Raw genomic sequence first — 22913 nt, forward strand, 5'->3', positions numbered from 1 at the left:
TAATTATAATTAACTCACATTCTGTTACATACCATTATTGGTAACCTGTTTTTTTTTTAAATTATAAAACTTTTAGAAAAAAAAATGAAAAAAATCACCTTAAATCATGTATTATTAAATAAATACGATTTTTTTTTTGACACATTAAATAAATACGATTAGAATAATTTTCTTTTACATTCCTATAATAATAGATAATAACCGAATAATCATTCATTTGTCATTATTTAGTGTGATAACTGATAAGTTCGGGAAGGATTTGTTGCTGCATATAGCAGAACTCTTTCTTTTTATCAATATTATTGTAACAAATTGCATGAGTTTAGCTCAGATATAATCATGCATATCAATTGAACCTAAACTTTAGGGTGTACCATGTATTTTGAAGTGTTTGAAACATAATTAGGATTAACAAATAAACATAAAGATGCGACATGTACATATAAACATTTGCGCCAGACAAATTTTTTTTAATAGAAAAAAGGTAGGGCAAATAAAGTGAGATTTTAGATATTATTTATTCATATTATTATTTGGTGCTTAATGTTATTCATATTTCCATCAAATAAATCACCTATACTATAAGGGTACACTATTTTCAATTATTGTGAATCGAGATTTGAATAAGATTGTATAAAAAATTATAGAACATTCCCTCTTAGGCATTTCAGTTTTTATAAATTAAACAAATTAAACAAATAAAAGTGCATTACTTGAGATGAGAAATGTGAAGATGTCACATACTTTTCATCGTCTTTTCCTTTATGGTATTTAAATAAAAATATTTCCCTTAAAAAATTACAATTTGCAATCCCTAAAATTCAAGCAAAACGGCTCAAGAAATCTTTGGTGAAAATGAATTCAACCACTGTACAATCCAAAAACTATGGTAAGAAAGCTTTGGCGATAAAAACGATGGGAGCACAAATTAGTATAGGAACGAAGTGCAAAAAAAGATGAAAAGGAGAATTGAAGATGCATAGAAAGAAAGAAAAAAAAAAAAAAAAACTACTGCAGGTTGTAAATTGACAAAGATTATTTGCATGTTGTTGAAATTCTTTGGTAAGTTGAATGTTACTTGCTGATCTTCAAAATAAATAATAACAAGATCGATACTAGTTTTACATATACACCAGAGGTTAGGGAATAAATTTGTTCCTAGAGTTCATTGCAAACAATTTCAAATCTAAATTTCTTAACCATCTCCTAGGGAAGTTATCAAAGTTCATCCATGGTTAAGATATAAGTAATATATCAAGCCCATGCAGTAACACAAGTATTTTTAGAGCTAACATTGAAGAGGAGTTGGCCAAACCCCTTGCATTTCAAGATAAACACTTCATTTGAAAGGTTTTTGGTGATCTAACATTTCTAGATCTGGTTTGTTATGTTTCCATGTTCAAATCCAGCAATTTCCTATATGTTTTATTTTGAATTTGTTTAGGGACTAATTGAAAACCATCTGTAGAGAATTGTTAAGTTTCACAGCTCGGTTTCTTCTCTAATACCCAAAAGCCTTGCTCTAGCTTCATCATCTTTCACTGTGTTTGCCCAAGACTAATTCAAAAACTCCATGTCTTTCTGAACTCTATCAGGAGTAACTTGTTTATTACCAGTATCAATCTCTTGATCTCCATCATTTGATATATTTTCCCCCTGGATTTGTTGATCAAAGGCTCATCCTTATCAACATTTCTTGCTTCTTCAGTAATTATAGGGTCTCCTACATTCTTCCCTTGTTCCTTCTTTCCATCTCTTTTCTGCACATGTTCCATTTTTGGTTCTTTGTTGAAATTTCTTGTTGGACCAACCTTTCCTGCATATTTTCCTTGCTAACATCCTTTCATATATCCATATAATGACCTATCTTTTTACAATGAGGGCAAAAGTCATGCAAATTCTCGTTATATTGCTCCACAAAAGCAAAAACAAAACTTCCTTTCCACAAGAACCTAATATCTCGGAATCTTAGTTACATCCATATCAACCAAAACTCTCACAAATTGACCAAAGGTCCTATCCACCATAGGATTTATTGAAGCATAGCCAATGCATATTGGGGTCCCTACGCTACTAGCAATGTCAAATAAAATCTTAGAACACCAATATTCTTGGGAAAGCCTATAGATTTTAACGCAAACTTGAGTTGTGGTACTGTTTTGCAAATTAGGGTTAAAATCCTTAGACCAAGCAAATAATTTCATGATACCAGGATTTAAATTCCATGAAAATTTTGGATCTCACCCTTTTAACGTCTTCTAAGAAAGAAAATGAAAATTCATAATAAGCTTTTCCCAATAAATTACACCCCACTTACCTAGATTTTTCCACATAGTTGATAGTTTGTTTCGCATGGTAAACACTATGACGAGAGTTACACCGTTTGACCAGATTATCCTTGCATGTACATTTTGGTTGCATACTTCAACTCCAGCAAGGTAATCCTCCTCTGGAATGGTTATTGCTAGCTTGTCACCTTCGAAAATGGGTTGAGGTAGTTGCGATGATGGGATATCGCAAAGGTTTTGGCTTGTTTTGGGTCAGTCTGAGGTGGTTATTTTTGTTGAATCTAAGTTATTAGTGGTGTCTTTTATGAAAATCCATGGTTCAACTGGCCGATTTTTGTTGGTTTTGGTTATGGGTTTAGGGTTAGCTTTTTCTGGGTTTGCTTGATCTTGGTTCTTTTGTGGATCTGTTTGAGGATTTGAGTCTTGATGGCAAAGCCAAGGGAGGTGATTTGGTAAAGAAAAACTAAGGTTGGTTATCTCTTTGTCAAATTTGTAGAACTTTATATAAGATTATAAAAAAGATAAAAATCATTAAAAAAAATTAGGAAGATTGAAACGAAAAGTTGGTATATTTATAGAGACCAAAAATATATTTAACCCTTTAATTTCTCCAAAAGAATTGTTAAGAAGAACATTATCTAAAAGTATGCTTATAATTTATGTTTGTATTTTTATAGGGAAGTATGCTTATAATACGTAAAAAAATAAAAATAAATAAGTGACTGCTCTTAGCCCAAAGTGACATGGAAATTGTTGTTCACATATATGCAAAGGCTAAAACATACATATAAATGACTGAAATACCCCCGCAGCAGTTAACTGCCGAAGAAAGGAACCGGCGGCAGTTATCTGCCGAAGTTTCTTCGGCAATTAACTGATGTGTCAACAACAATTAAAAAAGAAAAACTCCATCGGCACTTAAGTACCGAGGAGTTGTTTCATACTTTTTTAATTGTTGTCACTGGTTCCTTTCCTCGGCAGTTAACTGCCGCGGGGGTATTTCAGTCATTTATATGTGTTTCAGCCTTTGCATATGTGTGAACAGCAATTTTCAAGTGACATTAACAAACAAAGTTTAGTCACACAAACCTAATAAGATACTATGATCGTACCTGATCAGAAGGAGACTGCCGGTGCTTTGAATGCGGTGGTTGTGACGGTGGTGGAATGCGTCTGAATGCTTCTTGGAGCGGATGGGGGATGTGTACCTGCAGGCACTCCGACGCTCAAGTCAGTAGAGATCAGAGAGTGAGGGTTTTAGAGGGAGATAGAGTTCTACCTTGGGGACTGCGGTGAGTCCCCTATTTATAGAGGTGGAGGGCTGCAGAGCCATTGAGGAGGCACACCTGGCTCTGGCGGTTACGAAATCGTGGGAAGTGTAACCGCCAGAGATTTTATTGCCAGAACGTGCACAACGTGCAAGAGAGACGTTGGGGTTTGTTTGAACCGGTCTCTTTGCTTTGTGCACCCCCTTCAGGCGAGGGGGTATGTTGTGAGCAATAATGCCAAACGTGGAGTTTGGGCTTTGAATGATATTGGGCCTAAGTAAATGGGCCAAGAATCTCTTTGGCCGGTCCAGAACAGTAGCCCCTAAGTCGTTGCTCATGATAAATAGTGATGACTTAAGTGCGGGCGTTTTGCTCGTCAGGAGCCGAACTCAAGGAAAATTCAGTTGGTTCGTATCCTCGTGCTAGAGGGAGAGATGGATCTCGTTTTAGCGGACTTATGCCTGCATTGACATGGAAAATCGTTTGCGAGGCAGACTGAGAATGCTGAGACTTTGGGCCAGATAGGCTCGCTTGTCTCGAAGCGTTTGTTCTCCCTCTAACGATGTAAGCTCGCCTGTCAATGTGGCGGGGTCCGGCATACGTATGTCCGGCGATGAGATCGGATGGAAAGATTCCCTCGTATGGAAGTTTGGTCGGATGTCATTCCGTAATTAATGCCAACATCTCGAGGAAGAAGTTGAGGGGACATGACCTTTGGTTTCTGAGTGACACGTGTGTAGGCTGTTAGTAGCACTTGAGTGCCTATAGTTTCCAGCGTGTTCTCGGGTTGTATTTCCGAGGTGTCATCATCACCGTTGATTGGATCCTGACGTTTGGAGAAACGTAGTGAAGGATCATAGCCCTTGGATTAAGGGGTATGATTGAATCTGGGCCGTCGAAGCAGCGTTTTAGAGGAGGAGCAGCGAGTGAGGGGATGCACCGGATAGACTTTGTGACTTTTGGGTGGTTCGTGCAACGAGTATAAATAGCTCCACTGTTGTTTTGGAGAGCCATTGTATTTTCGAATTTCTCAGAGACTTAGAGATTTCCCAAAGTTTCCAGAGGCAAAGTTCTTCCGAGTTTTCGCATCCCAACCGCAACTTCAATCTCTTCTTCCTCACAGGTAGAGTTCTGAGACTCGTTTCTTTTACTTTTGTATTTTAGTTTCTGTTTTGCTCCTAGAAACCGTAGGAATGCATGCTTCTAGGGCAGAAGTAATTTGACTCGGTGGTTTCCGCCGTAGGTTCAGGCCTTTTCCACCGTGCATCAAGAAGTTTTGTAGGTATGCTGTCTGTTTTCTTTTTAGTGTTTAGAGAAACACTGGCGACATGCTTGTGCTTCTTCCATAAGCTTTGGGTCTGTTCGCTGAGGGTAGATCCCCTCGATGCGTGAGTTGATTTTCTAGACCTCTTAGCTTCTTTGTGGTAGCGATTTGATCCCTTCCTTGCCATGGCCGACCTGATAGGTGAAGGAAGGGTGGATCTGACTGTTAGATTCACTTTTTCCTTTGCTTTTTCCAGATCTGTCATGGCTGACGAGGGAGTTGCTGCATCCGTAGTTATGAGGCCCGGAGAGGAACCCTTAGAAACTGAATCGGTGTTTGCCACTGATGGTGTGAACGAAGCACCTTTTGACCTTATCGGTGAAGGTGGAGATTAGGAGCTGATTCTGCCAAGCACGTCCAACCGGGTGTGTTCGGGGTATGAAAATTACGTATTTCCCATGTATGAAGTGATTTTCAAAGACATGGGTTTTCGGCTCCCTTTCTCTAACTTCCAGCGGGAGGTGCTTCGCTGGACCAAGTTGTCACCTACTCAAATCCATCCAAATTCTTATGCCTTTATGGGGGCTTTTGAATTGTTGTGCAACCATCTTCGCATCCATGCCTCCAAGAATGTCTTTTTCTCCTCCTTCACCGTACAGCGGGGTACGGACTGGGTTTCTTTTCGCCAGACCCAAAAGATGTTTGAGGCCTTTGCCCGGAAGATCCGGGGTTTCAAAGAGCGTTTCTTTTTGGTTCGGCCTAAGAGTGCGGCCGCCCTGGAAAATCTCTTGGAGGCTGTTAAGGAAAGCGGGCAGGAGCGTCGTCCTTACTTCCCCCTATGCTGGTCTCAGGACCATTTTGCTTATGAACTGAGGGACTTCGGTCGGACCGTTGCCACTTTGAGTGATGAAGAGAAAAGCCTTCGTCATCAACTCTGGGCTTTCATTGAGTCCCTTCCCGAAAGGGTAAAGATTGACCGACGGGGGAACCCTTTGATGAACGCGGACGGGACCCCAGTAACAGAACCCCGCTTCATCAACACTTATGAGTTGTTGACTTCTGATAATTATGATGCATGTCTTGGTAGCTTATTTTCTTGTTTTGTCTTCTTGCTGTCCTTTCGTTTTGTTTCTCCTAACTGACAAGTTTCTTTTGTCTTGTGTTTGCAGAGAAAATGAAGAAAGACTTGGGAGCTCTCGTGAATGCGGCCAACAATAAGCTCTCGGCCAAGAAAAAGCGTAAAAATGTCCAGTCTCTGGAGCATCTGATCTCTAGGTCTGGTCCTAGCTCAACCCCTGGTCCTGTGGTGGATTTGGATAAGGAGGAGCCATCCGAGGAGCTGGTGCAGGATCCTGCCAAGAGGCAAAGGGTGAGGGTATCCTCTGAGGATCCAATCACGCCAATCGAGGCCGTTCCCGTCCGTTCTGAGAAGGGAGACTTCCTCCAGTTGCCGAAGGTGTGGTCCGAGCCGAAGCTGTGCGGTCCCCAGTCGACCCTTTTCTTGGATGATTCTGAGCTGAGGATTATCCAGGATCTGGGTCCAGCTGGCCGAAGTAAGGCAATAACTGATAGGGTTATTGCCACTATGAAGGCTTTGGAAGTCGCTGCTGCTATGAACAACGCTTCTCTGGACAGTGAGGTTCGGGTAGACGCTCTGGTGCGGGAGAGGGACGTTTTGACCGCCAAGGTCGCTGCTCTTGAGAAAGATCAAAGAAGCAAAAGGTCCGTCGCTGAGGAGCGTGACCGTGAGCTTGCTTCCTTGAAGGAGCAATTGTCCGGGGCTCAGATTGCTCTGGAGCAGGCGACCGCGTCCTCTCAGAAGCTGGCTGAGGAGAAGGCTTCCTTGGAGGAGACTCTGGAGAAGGCGGACCTCCCTGGGGAGGATGAGGCAGAAGACCTTGCTGTCCTGCGGCGCGCCGGCCTTGTGGACAGGATTGGTGAGCTGGAAGGAAGCTTGGTGGAGGCCCCTCAGCTCGGCTTTGATTGGGCGGTGGCCCAGTTGAAGGTGACGAACCCTGGCTTTGAGCTGAATGTCGAAGGAATCCATCCTCTTAGTGAGGTAAAAGACGGGGTGATCGTTCCTCCTCCTGATCCTGAAGATGACGGGCATGTTGATGAAGCCCAGGCCTGATGAGGCTTTGTAATTAATATCTTCTTCAAAATCTTGTAATGACATTGTGCGCCCTTATTGGTTTTAGCACCTTGTTATACCCTAATTTTGGACCTAAAAATACTAACTCAATTTTTCTTTTCTTGTATTTCAAGTCATTTGATATGTCTCTGATCAATTACATCTTTCTTTGCATTTTATTTCAATATTATTTGCAAAATTCACATAGAAGGGTATTTTAGTCATTTCTTATGTCAAAATTTCTTTCAGTCCTTTAAAAATTTGTTTGAGCCCTTCAAATAGTTTGAATAAGTCCTTATTTCAGTTCTATGTCAAAATCCATTTCAAAAATTGCATTTGAAGTCATTTTGAGTCAGTTTAGCCCCTAGGGGCGTTTTAGTCTTTTCATGTGTTAAAACCCTGTTCAAATTCTAAAAATTGTCTCTGAGTCTTTTAATTTTGCTTGAATAAGCTCTTGCTTTAGTTCCCTGTTAAAAATCCATTTTAAAATTGCGTCTGAGTCATTTTGAGTCGTTTTAGTCCCTAAGGGCATTTTGGTCATTTCACATGAAATTTCGGCAGAGAGAGGTTACTTTAAAGTACCTCATTTAAGTAATTGGTTCGTTTTAGTCCGTTTTGTCATTTTTTTTAATCGTTTCACTTTACGTTGTTTTCAAATTACATTTTTTACCAATTTTATTTTAATTACATTTTTAGTCCTTTTTTGTCATTTTTGCATTTTAGTCCGTTTATTTCAATTAATTGCAGATTGGTCCACAAGAGTTTGTTACAAGTCCAGTGCCACGTGTCATTATTCCATTGGTCCAGTCATCATACACATCATCTATAAAAGCCCAGTCATCAGTCAAAGTCAAAACACTACTCATTTTTTTTACACATCATCACAAACACTTTCATCTTTTCTCTCTCCATCAAAACAAATCAAAATCACAAAAATCTCATGAATATTCAAGAACATTCTTGAACATTCATCACCAAACCACCACTCTAACCACCACAACAAACTTTTCCGGCCACCCTAACTAACCACAACAACCACAAAAATCATCAAATCAACAATATCATCACAAAAGAATCATCCTAAGACCCATATATAGCAATTTTCGGTACTGTTCATCACTATTCACGTCACTGTTCATCACTATTCACCGCCGGAAAAATCATTTTCGGACTCATCTCCCTCCACAAGTGCAAGGCCGATTTCGGCCACCACAAGAAGAAGAGGAGGCGCGCGGCAACCACAAGGGGAAAAAAAACTCGCGGTCGGAGCTTAACCGGAGAGGGAAGAACACTTGCGAACCGGATTCGACTTAAGGTAAGGATTTAGAAGCTTTTTACCATCTTTTTTGTCACTTTTTCTTTCAAAATTTCTCAAACTTCAAACTTAGATCTACGCTTCACCGTTGATTTTCTTGAAAAACTAAGCCCGGATTCGTGATTAGAACGAAAAAGGATTGTTAAAAAGCTAAAAAAAAATTGGATCGGGCAAAAAAAAAATTCCGACGCGGTGGTGCCGCCACGTCGCGGTGGTCGGCCACCGCGCCGGACCGGTGGAGGTTGATCGGAGAAGAAGGCTGCATTTGTAGACCTTCTCTCACTAAAAATTTGTAGAGAGAGGAAGAAGAAGGAATTATGAAGGAAATAAACCGAAATTGTCTTTTATAGGTGTAAACAAACTGGTTCGGTTCGCTTGAACCGGACCGGTTCACTTGGTTTTCTTTTTCTTGTTCCTCAACCGTTAGATCTAGCTGGATCAATCCAACGCTCCTAACGCGTTTGGATGATCCAGGATCCATTTACCTTGGGCCTGGACTTTTGTTACTACTTTCTCCTTATTTTCTTGCTGTTTACTACATTATTTCTTGCTAAGCACACCTTCACATGCCTAAAATCTCTTTGAAAAATTCCAAGAAAATTCCTATAATTTTTCTAGTATATTTTGATCAATTTTGATATATTGCATGTCAAGATTGATCAAGAAATACTAGAAAATTATTTTCCCTTGGTTTAATGCTTTTTCTTGTACTTTTTGTTGAAAAATCTTGATGAAAAGCTTGTAAAATTTGGTGAATTCTTGTTGCAATTTTTGTTGAACGATTTAGGATTGTTTCTTGTTAATTTTGTATGCTGAAAATTGTTAGAGAAAATACATGGAGAAATTGTTTGAATTTTGTGTTGTTTTGTCCAATTTTGTGGAGTTTTTGCGCGTTTTAATTCCAATTGTTTGGTTCATAATAATTGTGGCTTGTTGAATAATTTTGGAGTATTGTTTGGTGATTGATTTGGTGTTTTGGTGCTGTTTAGATATGTGATAATTGGTTGTTTAGTTAGGAAGTTACTTGTTATTTTTAACATGTGAATTAGTGCCAAATTGGCTTAGTAGTATACTACGATTCCTTGGCTCATAATTTCCTTGTAACACTCACATTGGGGCTGAACCTAAAAATACTTGAAAAAGATCAAAATGTGAGAGTTATAGGTCTTGCATTCGCCTTGGAATTTTGGTGTTCTATTAGGTGCATTTTTGCTACTTTTTCTTGCATTTTTACCATGTTTCATGCTTTATTTCCTTGCCAATTTTTCTACTATCCTATGCCTATTATTACTAACCATTTGTTCATTGTTTCATACATCATGAGCATTCCATACTTCATTTCCTCCTTCACTTTATTTCTTGCACTTTAAATTTTACCAAGAGTTAGAATGTAAAAAACTTAGAATTCTTGTACTTTACTTTCATGCAATTTTTAAATTCTTATAAGACCATAGAATGTATCTAGGGTATGATGTAATAAGGACAATGGACTCTAATAATGTACACCGACACAAGCACACACATCACCTTAGATGTATGGCTAGGATATGCATGTTTAGATGTATGTTTAGGATTGTATGTTTAGATGAATGCTTAGGCTTCACACTTAGAAAAATCATTTTCCAAAAACTTGAACAACATCACTCAAATATTTTTTCTTAATAAACCTTGGGGTCCAAACCCCATTGATTTTCTCCTTTATTTTCTTAATCAAAATTTCAATGAAAATTAATCATACTTTGACTTTCTTTTGCAAAATAACTAATTCAAGCTCACAATTTCACAATCTTATGCTCATGAAGCCTCTCAATCTCCATTCTTTCAAATTCCATTTTCAAACTTAAAATCAACCAACAAAAAACAAAAACATTTTTGGAAGAGAACTACGGTGGATTTGATCCCTTAAACGGGTACGTAGGCAAGGAATCAAAATTCCTTCAATTCAAATAAAATAAAAATTCAAACACATTCTTCTCCCTCCAATTCTTCACTTAGTAAACTCTTAGGTGTAAATATCATTTTTTAAATAGCATTTAAAAATAAAGCGCGCGCGTAGAAATTAAAGACGGTTCCTATAGGTTACTATAGTCGTTATGGGTGCCTAACACCTTTCCGTAGCGAAAACAACTCCCGGACCTCGATTCTCAAGGGTTTTGCTTATTTTTTCCCTTCCCAAGAAAAAATGAGATATCACCGGTTAAAAGGTTCAAACGTAATCAATGTTTGACACCCGAAAACTAAGATAAAACAGCTGGCAACTTCACTGGGGAGATTCGAGAGTTACGCCTAGTCTTTATTTCCACGCTTGCGCTTTGTTTTTACTTGTTTCTTTTACTTGTTTTCCTATGTGAATAAATGTTTAAATTCTTGCAAACGTGTGGGGTGAGAATATCAAAAGTCCTGCACCCGGGCTGAGTGAACTTAGGATTTAGGAGGGATATAATCGACAATTCATTCCGGGGGTTGCCTCGTGTTTTGGATTATGCGATCAATCCCACATAGCTAAGGCATTTTGGGGGTGATGTTGTCGGCGCGTGTTGTCGCGTTTAGACACTTTGCTCCTAATTGTTCTATGACGCTATGAACCGTAGATAACCAAACCCATCCATGGCCATTTTCTAGGACGTAGTGCGGAGGCTAAACCGAGTGTTGTCTCGAGTTTTAGTCGTCACGCGATACTACACTCAAGTTAGACCTTCCTACGGATAATCATGGAGCGAGTGTTGTCTCGTGACACCGTGATATACGTCGGAGAGGTTGCAACTTGGGAACCTTTTTAGAACCCGGTTACTATTATCCTAAAGCCTTAGATTCACCGGACACCGTGTCCACCCATGACTCCTCGACTTTGAACTTCAACCCACCATGTTTTCTCCGAACTTGAGCATAATCATGCATTCGTGCATACATGCATACATGCATAAACTTTTTCCATGCATTGTTATCAAAGGGCTTAGACAAGTTGAATTTGTAAACATTGTAGGAATGGGGAAGACTAAGTCCTACAAGTTCAAGGAAGTGGATTTGGCTAGTTTGAGAGATTTGGCACTCAAGATTTGTCTTTCCACGACAATCCGGAGAATTGGTCTATTTCACAGAGGATTATGGCTCTCACTCCTAATGAAGTGGTTTGGCTCACTCCAGCTTCTAGAGTTAAGGATATCATCTTTGGTGGTGGGAAGTTTCTTAATGTACCTCTTCTTGGTACCCAGGGTGGAATCAACTATAACCCGGAGCTCGCCTTGCGACAATTTGGTTTCCCGATGAAAGAAAAGCCCATCAATCTTGCTACATCTCCCTACTTCTTCCACTATTCCAATGCTCCCACAGGAATAAGAGAAGATTTCATGGAAGCTTGGACCAAGCTCCGAAAGAAAGAGGTGAAGCATATGGGTGTAAGGTCCGGTGTTGCCCATGAGGCCTATACACAGTGGGTGATAAACCAAGCTGAGGAGATTGGTATGCCTTACCCCTCTATGAGATACGTGTCCGCATCTATTCCTACCATGCCTTTGCCTCTACTCCCACCTACCCAGGAGATGTATCAGGAGCATCTAGCTATGGAGAGTCAGGAGAAACATCAGTGGAAGACTAGATATTATGAGGCTGAGAACTTGATCATGACTTTGGATGGAAAGGATGAGCAGAAGACTCATGAGGTCTTGACACTGAAGAAAGAGCTAGCTAAGGCTATGAGAGAGATTGAAGAGAAAGATAGGTTGCTTATGAGAGACTCTAAGAGGGCTAGGGGTGCCAGTGACTTCTATGCACGATACTGCAGCTATGAGTCTGAGTCTGAGGATGATGCTTCCACTTCCCATGCTTGAGGATCTCCATTTCCTGTTGTTATTTCCATTTGTTTACGTTGTTTTACATTTCAAAGTCTATCCCTTGGCTCAACATTTCAAAGGGAATCGTCTTGTAAAACTATATGTTGGTTGTTTGTTTCCCGTTTATGTTAATTGTTGTTTAGTAATGTTTATAAACTTCTAATTTGTCTAAAACCCTTCGATAACACAAAAAAAAGTCTTTTTTGCATATGCATTTAAACATTTCATGCATCATATGCATTCATTGGTCACAAAAAGCTTCTCTCGTGCTCATTGCCTCCTGGTTTTGTCCGCCGCAGTCTGAAAAGTGGCTCGTGTTCGCAAGGTTTACCAACCAGATAGAGTTCATCAAACAAGATTTCACAAGAGAAGGATTATGGCTAACTTTGAAGAAGAAAATGCTCAGCTCCGTGCCGAATTGGCTGCTATGAAAGAAGACTTGGCTAAGGCTCATGACACTATGTCTGCTCTGATGGCTGCACAAGAACAACCAGCCACATCTGTTCCAGCTTCTACTGAAGCAATTCCATCTATCCCACTGTCTACTGTGGCTACCGATGCTCGTTTTGTTATGCCCAATGGGCGTCCTTATGGATTCTCGGCTTACTATTCTCCTAATACTGCTGCTGGTATCTCTGGTTTTGCTGGTCAAGGACAGATTCCCGTATCCGCTGCTATGCCCCAAGTAACCACCGTTGTTACCGACCCTATTGTCCACACTATGCAACGGGTGATTGATGTCGATACTCCACGTGGACAAGACCCTGTAATGGAAGCTATGAAACGACAGTTAAGAGAGTTGGCTGGAGAACTCCGTGAGGTCAAAGCTAGCCGTGGAAACAACGTCTCTGCTAAGGCTCGTGATCTATGCCTAGTATCCCGATTTGAGATCCCTAAGAAGTTTAAGGTGCCAGATTTTGACAAATACAATGGATCTTCCTGTCCACATAGCCATGTCATTCGGTACGTCCGAAAGATGGCCAATTATGCAGATAATGATGCACTGATGATACACTGCTTCCAAGACAGCCTAGCAGAGGATGCGGCAGATTGGTACACTGGTTTGAGCAAAGACAATATCCATACTTTCGAGGATCTTGCTGCTGCTTTTGAAAGTCACTATGAGTTCAATACCCGCTTAAAGCCAAATAGGGACTCTCTTAAGTCCTTGTCTCAAAAATCAGATGAAACCTTCCGTGAATATGCTCAGAGATGGAGAGGGGCAGCTGCCCGTGTTTCTCCTCGACTCGATGAGGAAGAATTAACACAGACATTCCTAAAGACTCTAAGAAGGAATATAAGGAAAGAATGATATTCTCTGCTCCAAACAACTTCTCCGACATGGTTACCATGGGAACTCGTCTAGAGGAGGCTGTCAGAGAGAGTATCATTGTTCTTGAGAAGGGTGAATCTTCAGCCAGTGCACCAAAAAAGTATGGTAATGGCCACCATAAAAGGAAAGAATCCGAAGTAGGGATGGTGTCTGGTAACCCATCTACAACTGCTACACAATTACCTCTGCCCTACCAGTACATGCAGTACTCTCAACATCCTTTCTTCCCGCCATTCTACCAGCAATATCCTCTACCACCGGGTCAACCGCCAGTGCCCGTTAATGCCATTGCTCAACAAGTACAACACCAACCTCCTACTCAACAACAACAACAGCAGAAACAACAGGGTCCTCGGCCCAAGACTTATTTTCCACCAATACCAATGCGGTATGCTGAGCTGCTCCCAACTCTACTTGCTAAGGGCCACTGTGTCACTAGACCAGGCAAGCCTCCGCCTAATCCTTTACCTCCCAGGTTCCGACAGGATCTTACATGTGAATTCCATCAGGGTGCTCAAGGCCACGATGTTGAAGGTTGCTATGCTCTGAAGTATATTGTGAAAGATCTGATAGAAAAAGGACGGTTGACTTTCGAAAATAGTGTTCCTCATGTTCTTGACAATTCACTTCCAAACCATGCTGCTGTTAACATGATCGAGGCTTTCGAAAGAATCCCCGTTCCTCAAGAGGATCCCATGTTGGATGTCCGCAATGTTGTTACTCCTTTGGTGCCACTACATGTCAAACTCTGCCAGGCTTCCTTGTTCAATCACAATCATGCTTCTTGTTCAGAATGTCTGCAAAATCCCATATGGGTTGTTGTGTGGTGCAAGATGATATACAGAGTCTGATGGATGACAAACACTTGATTGTCAGTGATGTATGTGTGATTGTGCCAGTGTTTCATGATTCTCCTGTTGAAACGGTATCTCAGACAAGAAATGTTGAACCTTTGGTGATCAGGTTACCTGGTCCTGTATCTTATGCCTCTACCAAAGCAATTCCTTACAAATACAATGCAACCATGATTGAGAACGGAGTAGAAGTGCCTCTGGTATCCCCAGCTACAGTTGATAACGTTGCTAGTGAAATTACAGCTTTGAGAAGCGGGAAAGTCCGTTCACCCTTGTTCCAAAAGAAAGTGGTTACACCTATTGCCACAGTGACTCCACCAATTGCTCCTCCTGTTGACAAGAACCCCAGCCCATCAGGCCAGTCTATTGAAGAGTCAAATCTGGATGAAATTCTGAGGCTTGTTAAAAAGAGTGACTATAAGATTGTTGACCAGCTGCTGCAAACTCCATCAAAGATATCCATCTTGTCTCTACTCTTGAGCTCAAAAGCTCACAGGAAAGTGTTGATGAATGTTATACCCCAATTTTTGACCCAAGATATTACAGACACGTGTCTTTTGAACCCGATCAGTCTTTTACTTTTCAGTGAAAAATTCGGCAGAGAGGTATTTTAAAATACCTCATTTTTGGTTCCGAGTCGGGCCCTCTTCTCTCAATTTTTATTACTTTTAATTTTTATTATTATTTTTATTAGTGTTATTTTTATTATTATTATTATTATTATTATTATTATTATTATTATTATTATTATTATTATTATTATTATTATATCAAAAGTCCAAAACTTTGTCAAAAATATCGGCCAGCTATTCACAGCTCTTTCACAAACAGTGCCTTGTCCCCTCTAAACCCAAGCCAAGGCAGTATTGTTGTTGCTTTAACAAACCACATGTTTCAATTCTTCTCTATATAACCAGCAACACACAACAAGGAATAAGAGAGAAAAAAATGTCCAGCAAGCTAAAACACACAGAAGCACAATTTCAACCTGCAAAAAAAAATTCCAGCCAACACAAATCACAGCCGTAACAACAACCTCCCACAACCAAATTCATAACTATTATAAATCCGAACCGTCACAAGCAACACACACCAGTAATCATCAAACCACACAAGTCCATCGTAACAAAGCCAAAACACACAACACAACCAATTACAATTCATTTTCTAACAAATCCATTCACAAATTCCAGATGAAACCAGCAACATAACCCCCAAAAATCCATCACTGTAAACATTTTTTTTAACATCAAAATTCAATAACCAGTTCATCAACACCTGCAATCACAACACAACCAACATAGCCGTCACCACTATCACAGCAAAACAAACCAAATCACTAGTACCGCATATCGACAAATCCATTTCAAAAGGTAGTGTTTAGATTTAGTTTCTTTATAATTTCTGTTTTGATAAAAAAAAAAATCAAAAAAAAAGAGAAAGAAGAAAAGTAGGAGGGAGGGGAGCCGAAAAAAAAATGAAAAGAAAGAGAAAAAAAAAACAAGAAGAAGAATTATGAGAGAGAAGAGAGGATACGGGAGAGAAGAAGAGTGAAGAAAGAGAAAAGAAAGGGAAAAATGAAGAAAATGGGTTTACAACCCTATATATATTCCCTAACCGGTTCGGTTTCTTCTGGACCCGACCCAGGGATTGAACCGAACCGGTCCCAGCTTCCTCTAAGCCCAATCCTGCTCTTTTTATTTCCTGCACCCCCCACAATACTGCCTGCAACCCCCAGCATCTATTTTTTTATTTCTTTTTTCATGCATTTTAATTCTCTCTCGCATCTTTTATTTCCTCATGCATTTTTATTTTATTTTTGCATTACATTCTATTGTCTACTACTATTATATGCATATTTAAATTTTTTCATTAAATGCACACCTCAATCCAGAGTGTTCTGGTCCTAAGTAACTGTTAATATTATATTTCTGTCTAATTTAATTATTCTCCAGAACGATCTGGTCCTTGTTTAATTAAATTAATCCAGAGCGCTCTGGTCCTAAATCAACTGTTATTTTCTTCTCATACATTTTTATTTATTTAACTTTTTTGCTTATATAACCATTCTCCAGAGTATTCTGGTCCGTGTTAAAATAACCTTATATTTTCAGCTTAACATTATTTTTTTTTCTCTCATTCTGCTTATATAATTTTCATTCATCATTCCAAAATAACAAAAAACATGCAAATAATCAAAAATCACAAAAAATATTTTCATAAACAAACCTTGATCTTAAATCAAGCGATCGTCTTTTTATTTCATTTTCTTTAATCAAATTTCAAATCAACTTTAATCCTACTTTGAGTCTATTATCTTTCAATATAAAAAACACAAACCAATTCTCATTTGCCATTTGGCTTTTTATTTCAAACCTTTTTCAAAACCAATAAAAAGCACAAAAACAAATCAAACGTCAATTTCTACCCCGAACTACGAGGTTTTGATCCCTCACGGGTACGTAGGCAAAGGACATGTGTCCTTCCAAATCAATAAAAACATAGATAATTTAGGTCTCTAATTTTCTTTTATCATTGCTAATTCCATTTTTTAAGCAAGCAAGTTTATAGCACAAAAGTTAAATAAAATCAAGAGGTTCTCGTAGAGTACTACGAATATTTAGGGTGCTTAACACCTTCCCTAAATATAACCAACCCCCGAACCCTTAATCCCTAAAAACGTGGTATTTGAACCTTTTTCCACTTTCTTTTGAAAAGAATTAAATGTTCAGTCGTGAAATCAAAAGCGGGTCTTTGACCGTCCGAAAAATGACGCGACAGAAATGGCGACTTCACTGGGGACATTTGAGAGGGTTGAACCTAACTTGGCATTATTTAAAATTTGTGTTATAAATTTGCTAAAAAAAAATGTTTTTTAAATAAAAGATGGAAATTACGTGTATATTTGTTCTCTTTCTTCTTTCTCCTTTGTAAACGTGAGTGGTGAGATAAGTCCTACACCCGGACTTGAGGGAAATATAAGATAGGCGTGGTGAACTCATAGTGGCATACCGAGAGTATACTCGTGTCTTGGCACATGTGAGATGATCACACTTAGCGGAGGAGCTTGAAGTGATATTTGTCGGCGTGTGTTTTCACGTTTAGACTTTATTGCTCTTAAGTTTCCGTTTGCACGCTAAGGACCTTTAGTAACCCTTAACCCATCTTGGCTTTTTAGGACGTAGTGCGGTGGCTAACCGGGTGTTTTCTCGGAATTAGTCGACACGCGATACTACACTCGAACGAGACTTTCCTACGAACGTTGTTGGACCGGGTGTTTTCTCGGTATCCAATAAAATTCGGAGGGGGTTGGACTTTGGGAACTTGGTAGAACCCTTGTTACAAGTGCAAATTAAACCATAGTCCTTACCAAATGGCGTTGTTACCCTTGACTCCAAAATTATGGACTTATACTTCACCATGTTTTCACCGTTTGTGTAGCATAAATCATGCATACATGCATTCATCCATAAAATTTTTTTTTCCATCCATTAAAATATCAAAGGACTTATATAGGATTTTCTTTGTAAACATCATAGGATATGGAGGGTGTTGGAAGAAGAACTCATGGGTATAAATTCAAAAGTCCGGATGTAGAGAGTTTAAAGAGTCTGACAAAGATGTTGAAGGATCCGGATCGTTTTCAGAAACAGTTTGGTAATTTACTCGATATTCTCAGGACAAAAGTGGATGTGGTACTTCTCAATACTTTGGTCCAATTCTACGATCCGATCTACCATTGCTTCACATTCCCAGACTTTCAGCTTGTCCCTACTTTAGAGGAATACTCTCATTGGGTTGGTTTACCCGTGCTCAACGAAGTACCCTTTCATGCCTCTGGACCCACTCCTAAGATCCCTACCATCGCAAAGGCCCTTCACCTTGAGGTAGCCGATATAAAAAACGAATTCACCCCTAAAAATGGTCTCCAATGCCTACCATACAACTTTCTTCACCAAAAAGCCACCACTTGTTTTGAGAAATCCCAGACCGTTGCCTTTGAATCTATCCTCGCCCTGCTTATCTATGGTATGGTCCTCTTCCCAAATGTTGACAATTTTGTTGACACGAATGCCATTCGGATCTTCTTAACCCAAAACCCAGTTCCTGTTTTGCTAGCTGACACCTATGTTTCTATTCATGAACGCACTCATAAAGAAAAAGGGACCATCGTTTGTTGTACACCTTTACTCCACCGCTGGATTACTTCACACTTACCCCGTCCCAAGCTTAGACCAGAACGTCTCCCTTGGTCTCAAAAGCTCATGACTTGGACCCCGAAGGACATAGATTGGTTTAACCCAGTTTGTGACCCAGAGTTTGTCATTAATAGTTGTGGGGACTTCAACAACGTACCTCTTCTCGATACGCGTGGAGGAATTAGTTACAGCCCGGTTCTTGCTAGACGACAGTTTGGGTATTATATGAAGATGAATCCCGTGTACCTCATCCTAGACAGGGATTTCTTCCTCTATAAAAAGGATGATGGGAATCAAGGAGCGCAGTTCGAGAAAGCTTGGTATTCCATTGTCAGGAAGGATAGAAATCAGTTAGGAAAGAGGTCGGTTATCGCTCATGAAATTTATGTCCAATGGGTCATCGATCGAGCTAATAAATTGAAGATGCCTTACCCTCGACAGAGATTGGTGACCTCAACCATTTCAGCTATACCTTTACCTTTACCTCTCGAGTCCTTGGATGGGTATCAGAAGCAGTTGGACATCGAAAGACGTGAGAAGTCCATGTGGGAAGGGAAATACCGCGAGAGGGATCGAGAATTAGATACTGTGAAGAATCTATTAGATCAGCAGATTCGGGCTAATCGCAAGGAAAAAGATGAAAATGCTAGATTGAAAGCCTTTATCCAAGAAGACCAGGATTTGCTGGACAAGATTTGTCCTGGGAGAAAAAAGAGACGCATGGATCTCTTCGCAGGGGCACACCCAGACTTTGAGGAGTAATATGCTTCAGGGGTTCAAGAATTTCCCATTTGTTCTCTTTTCTTTCAAGCTTTCCATCATGTACTTTGGAGTCTATCCTCGGCTCGGTTTTGTTAAAAGGAAATTACCTTGTGTTTATTTCAATGAAATTTTTGAATCATGATGTTTACGGAAATTGCTGTTATAAGTCCTTCGATAAACAAAACAAAAAAAATAACATATCTGTTTTTGCATAAACATATCATGCATCATCTTGCATTTCATAAATTCAAAACTCGAGTCTCACCAAATTTTCTTGTCCAAAAGGTCAAAAGTGGTCCGATGTCTTCATCCAAATTCGGCTCGCATATGCAAACACTCGTGCAAACACATCAACTTGATCAGCTGGAGCAAGAAGTCCATGAACTTCGTGGAAAGGTAACAACACTTCGGGTCGAGGTGGAGAAATTAACTAGCCTAGTATCTTCATTGATGGCTACAAAGCAATCACCGTTTGTCAAACAAAGGCTTCAGCCACCCTATCAACCAATGTGCATACAACAACCTCGACAACAGGCTCTGCATCAGCGCACTCCTCCGAGTCCGGCCCCTCAGTCGGTTACTTCTCAGAATCAGGCTCAGGGAGTATCGCAATTCAACCCAATTCCTATCAAGTATGCGACTTTGCTTCCTATCTTGCTTAAGAAGAGACTTGTTCAAACCAGGCTACCGCCTCGTGTGCCAAACCCCTTACCATCATGGTATCGCGTTGACCACACATGTATTTTCCATCAGGGGGCGCCGGGTCATGACACGGAACAGTGCTATGCTTTGAGGGATGAAGTGCAGAAGTTAATCAAAGATGAATCATGGTCCTTTGAGGACCCAGATATAAAAGTACTACTTCAACCACATCATCTGGCTCCTCACTCTATTGCCGCTGTTAGGCCCACCATGGATGCTGTTCAAAATCTGGGTCATCAGCCCCAGTTTCAACGACATCAACAACAGCCTCGGCAACAGGCTCAGAAAGCTCCGCAATATGACCCAATCCCTATGAAGTACGCCAAGTTGCTTCCGTATTTGGTTGAGAGGAACCTTGTTCGGACAAGGCCACTTCCTCTAAAACCAAAGAAATTGCCAGCTCGATGGAGACCTGACCTCTGTTGTGCCTTTCATCAAGGGGGACTAGGTCACGACACTGAGCAGTGCTATCCTTTGAAGGAAGAAGTCCGAAAGTTGATTGAAGACGATCTCATACCTTTTGAAGAGTTTGAATTGGAATGTGCAAGTTAATCCGCTATCGGATCTTGGAACCTGATGTTGATGCATTAGCTGCAATTGGGTTTTTGTTGATGTTTATTTCTATTACTCATTTGTTCAAATAATATGTTTGTTTGTTGCTTTATGTTTTTTCAAAACAAAAAAAAAAAATCCTCCCGTCCCACCCGAAACGGAAGTGAACTTGTTTAGGGCCTTCTGCTTTATGTATTTTCATCATTAATAAAAAGTCGCTTCGATCCCGACTTTGTTTTATTTTTGTGCTTTTCTGGAAAAAATGGTAATACAAAAAACCAAAAAAATATTTTCCTTTAATCATCTCCACATATCTGCATAATCATAATGTTTATATCAATAATCAAATCATGCATTATTAAACCCGTTGAACACTTAAACCTTGTACTCTCTCTCGACTTTGAGTTCCTTATATCCAAGACTGAAGAGGAGGATGATGAAGAAATTTCCAATGAGATTTCTCGCATACTGGGGCATTTTGGTCGTCGAAGCCGCAATTATCAAGAAAGATTTGTCCAGGAGAGGACATTCATGTACAAAGACTGACACAATTTGCCTCACATGGGTATTGTACTTCAGTACACACTTCAACAGGGGCAATCCCCCTCTATCCCTCAATATACAACGTAAAGGCAGTGCTTCTCGTGGAAGTCAAAGTCCCGTCAACAGAAGTTCCAGTGATATAAAAGTGTTGCCACTGTATGTCTTGGACAGTTATGTCAAAAGGATAAAGCAAGTATGCGACAAATAAAGTTCGTCCCCGCGAATGTCAAAAAGTGACTTTGTGCTCAAAAGTGTTTTACCCAATTCCGGGGGCAAATGGATGCCAAATTACAATCCATGGTAGCAAACTTGTATGTCCAGATGCAGTCAAGAAATACTTTGTCAAAAAATGAAAGCTCGATGAGTCACAAACATGATAAAGCGACTCAGGCAAAAATGAGCGTCTCGGTGGATTGAAAACCTGAAAGGGCGGTCCAGGCAAAAATTAGAGACATAAACAAAAATGATTATCCTGATAGATTGAAAACCTAAAAAGGCGATCTATGCAAAAATTAAGGATCAAATGACAAAGTAACTACATCCAATCAATAACAATCCGCTTGGGGCATGCCTGCTATCAAAGAACATCCAATTCGAAGCTTGGGGCATTTCAGTCGTAAAAAGTCCTCCAATTTATGGCAAGATAACTGCATCAAATCAGACATGGTTCATCTGGGGCATTTTCAACTGTCAAAAGGATCTCCGCTATGAAGCATCTGCAAATCAATGACTCGGAACAGTGGAATTCAAAGTTGTCAGGGAGTATAACGGTTATTGTGTTCAACGTACCTTTCCCTTTATAATTACCATTTTCCAAATTTTTTAAAATCTGTGGAGCCACGCCTTTGGCATGCTACCACTCCATTACATTAATTTGAGCCTATGCCTATTTATTTGAAATTCTCGTTTATTTGGTGTGCAAAAGTTTTCTTCTATTTTTTGATATGAATACTTAAAGCAAAAAAAATTTTAAACTTTTTCATGTCTTTTGGAATGCATAAGCAACTTGTACGATTTCTTTGAACTTATGAGTAGAGGAAACATACATCAACATCCATCTCAAGGACATTTAAACTCTGCAAGTCTGACCAAATGTTGGATGATGCCTCTGTAAAAAAAAAAAAAAGAAAAAAAAAAGAATCAAAAAAAGAGAGAGCTCGCTGAGTCGAAAACCTGAAAAGGTGACTTAGGCAAAAATGAGCATCCCGGTGGATTGAAAACCTGAAAGGGCGATCCAGGCAAAAATTAGGGATTTTCAAAGCAAAAAGCATGACTGCTGAAGCATGCCAATGAAGGAACACTCTGCGCTGGTCTACAAATGACAACTTCTTCCAGACTTCTCGTCAGCAATGGGCTTTATCCCCAAAAGGCATCAGTTGCTACTTTGTGCCAGATTTTACACCGTCAACGGCTCTATTTGCTCACAATAGTATCATCTTCAAGGAAGTTTGCCGAGTGTTTGTACTGCGTCGTCAGTCCACCTCCCATCTTACTTGTCTTGTCTCGTTTCACCGAGTCACCTGTCATATACAGTTCATGCATGCATACATTCCTACATTCATAACAATCATATATTCATACATTAATATTTTCACATTTCATTTATTCATGCATACATAACACGTATACAACATCATTCATACATAACTACATCAGTCACCTAGAATCTCATTTCGGTCGTGTCTCCTCAGTCCGGTCTTTACTTATCATGGTGTCAAGCCGCAAGTTTCTATAAATGAACATCTTGCATTTACCTTCTTGTCATCAAAAGTGTCATCCCCAGTGTGTCTGGTCCAGAGATGTCACTCGTTATGAGCCCGTTGGATTCCGGCGAACTCTTACCAAGCCGGGTGGATTCTCGCAAATTCCAGC

The 22913-nt window shown here is 39.8% G+C and overlaps 1 protein-coding gene across 1 annotated transcript in view; it reads left to right on the top strand.

Moving 5' to 3' along the window:
- LOC146949632 (uncharacterized) overlaps positions 1-22913 on the top strand; it is a 53665-nt gene that overhangs the window by 3148 nt on the left and 27604 nt on the right. The gene's annotated exons all lie outside the window — the stretch shown is intronic.

The sequence above is a fragment of the Medicago sativa genome, chromosome 2 (genome assembly GCF_051527215.1).
Source record: "Medicago sativa cultivar Bolivia chromosome 2, Bolivia_mono, whole genome shotgun sequence".
NCBI classification, from domain to species: domain Eukaryota; kingdom Viridiplantae; phylum Streptophyta; class Magnoliopsida; order Fabales; family Fabaceae; genus Medicago; species Medicago sativa.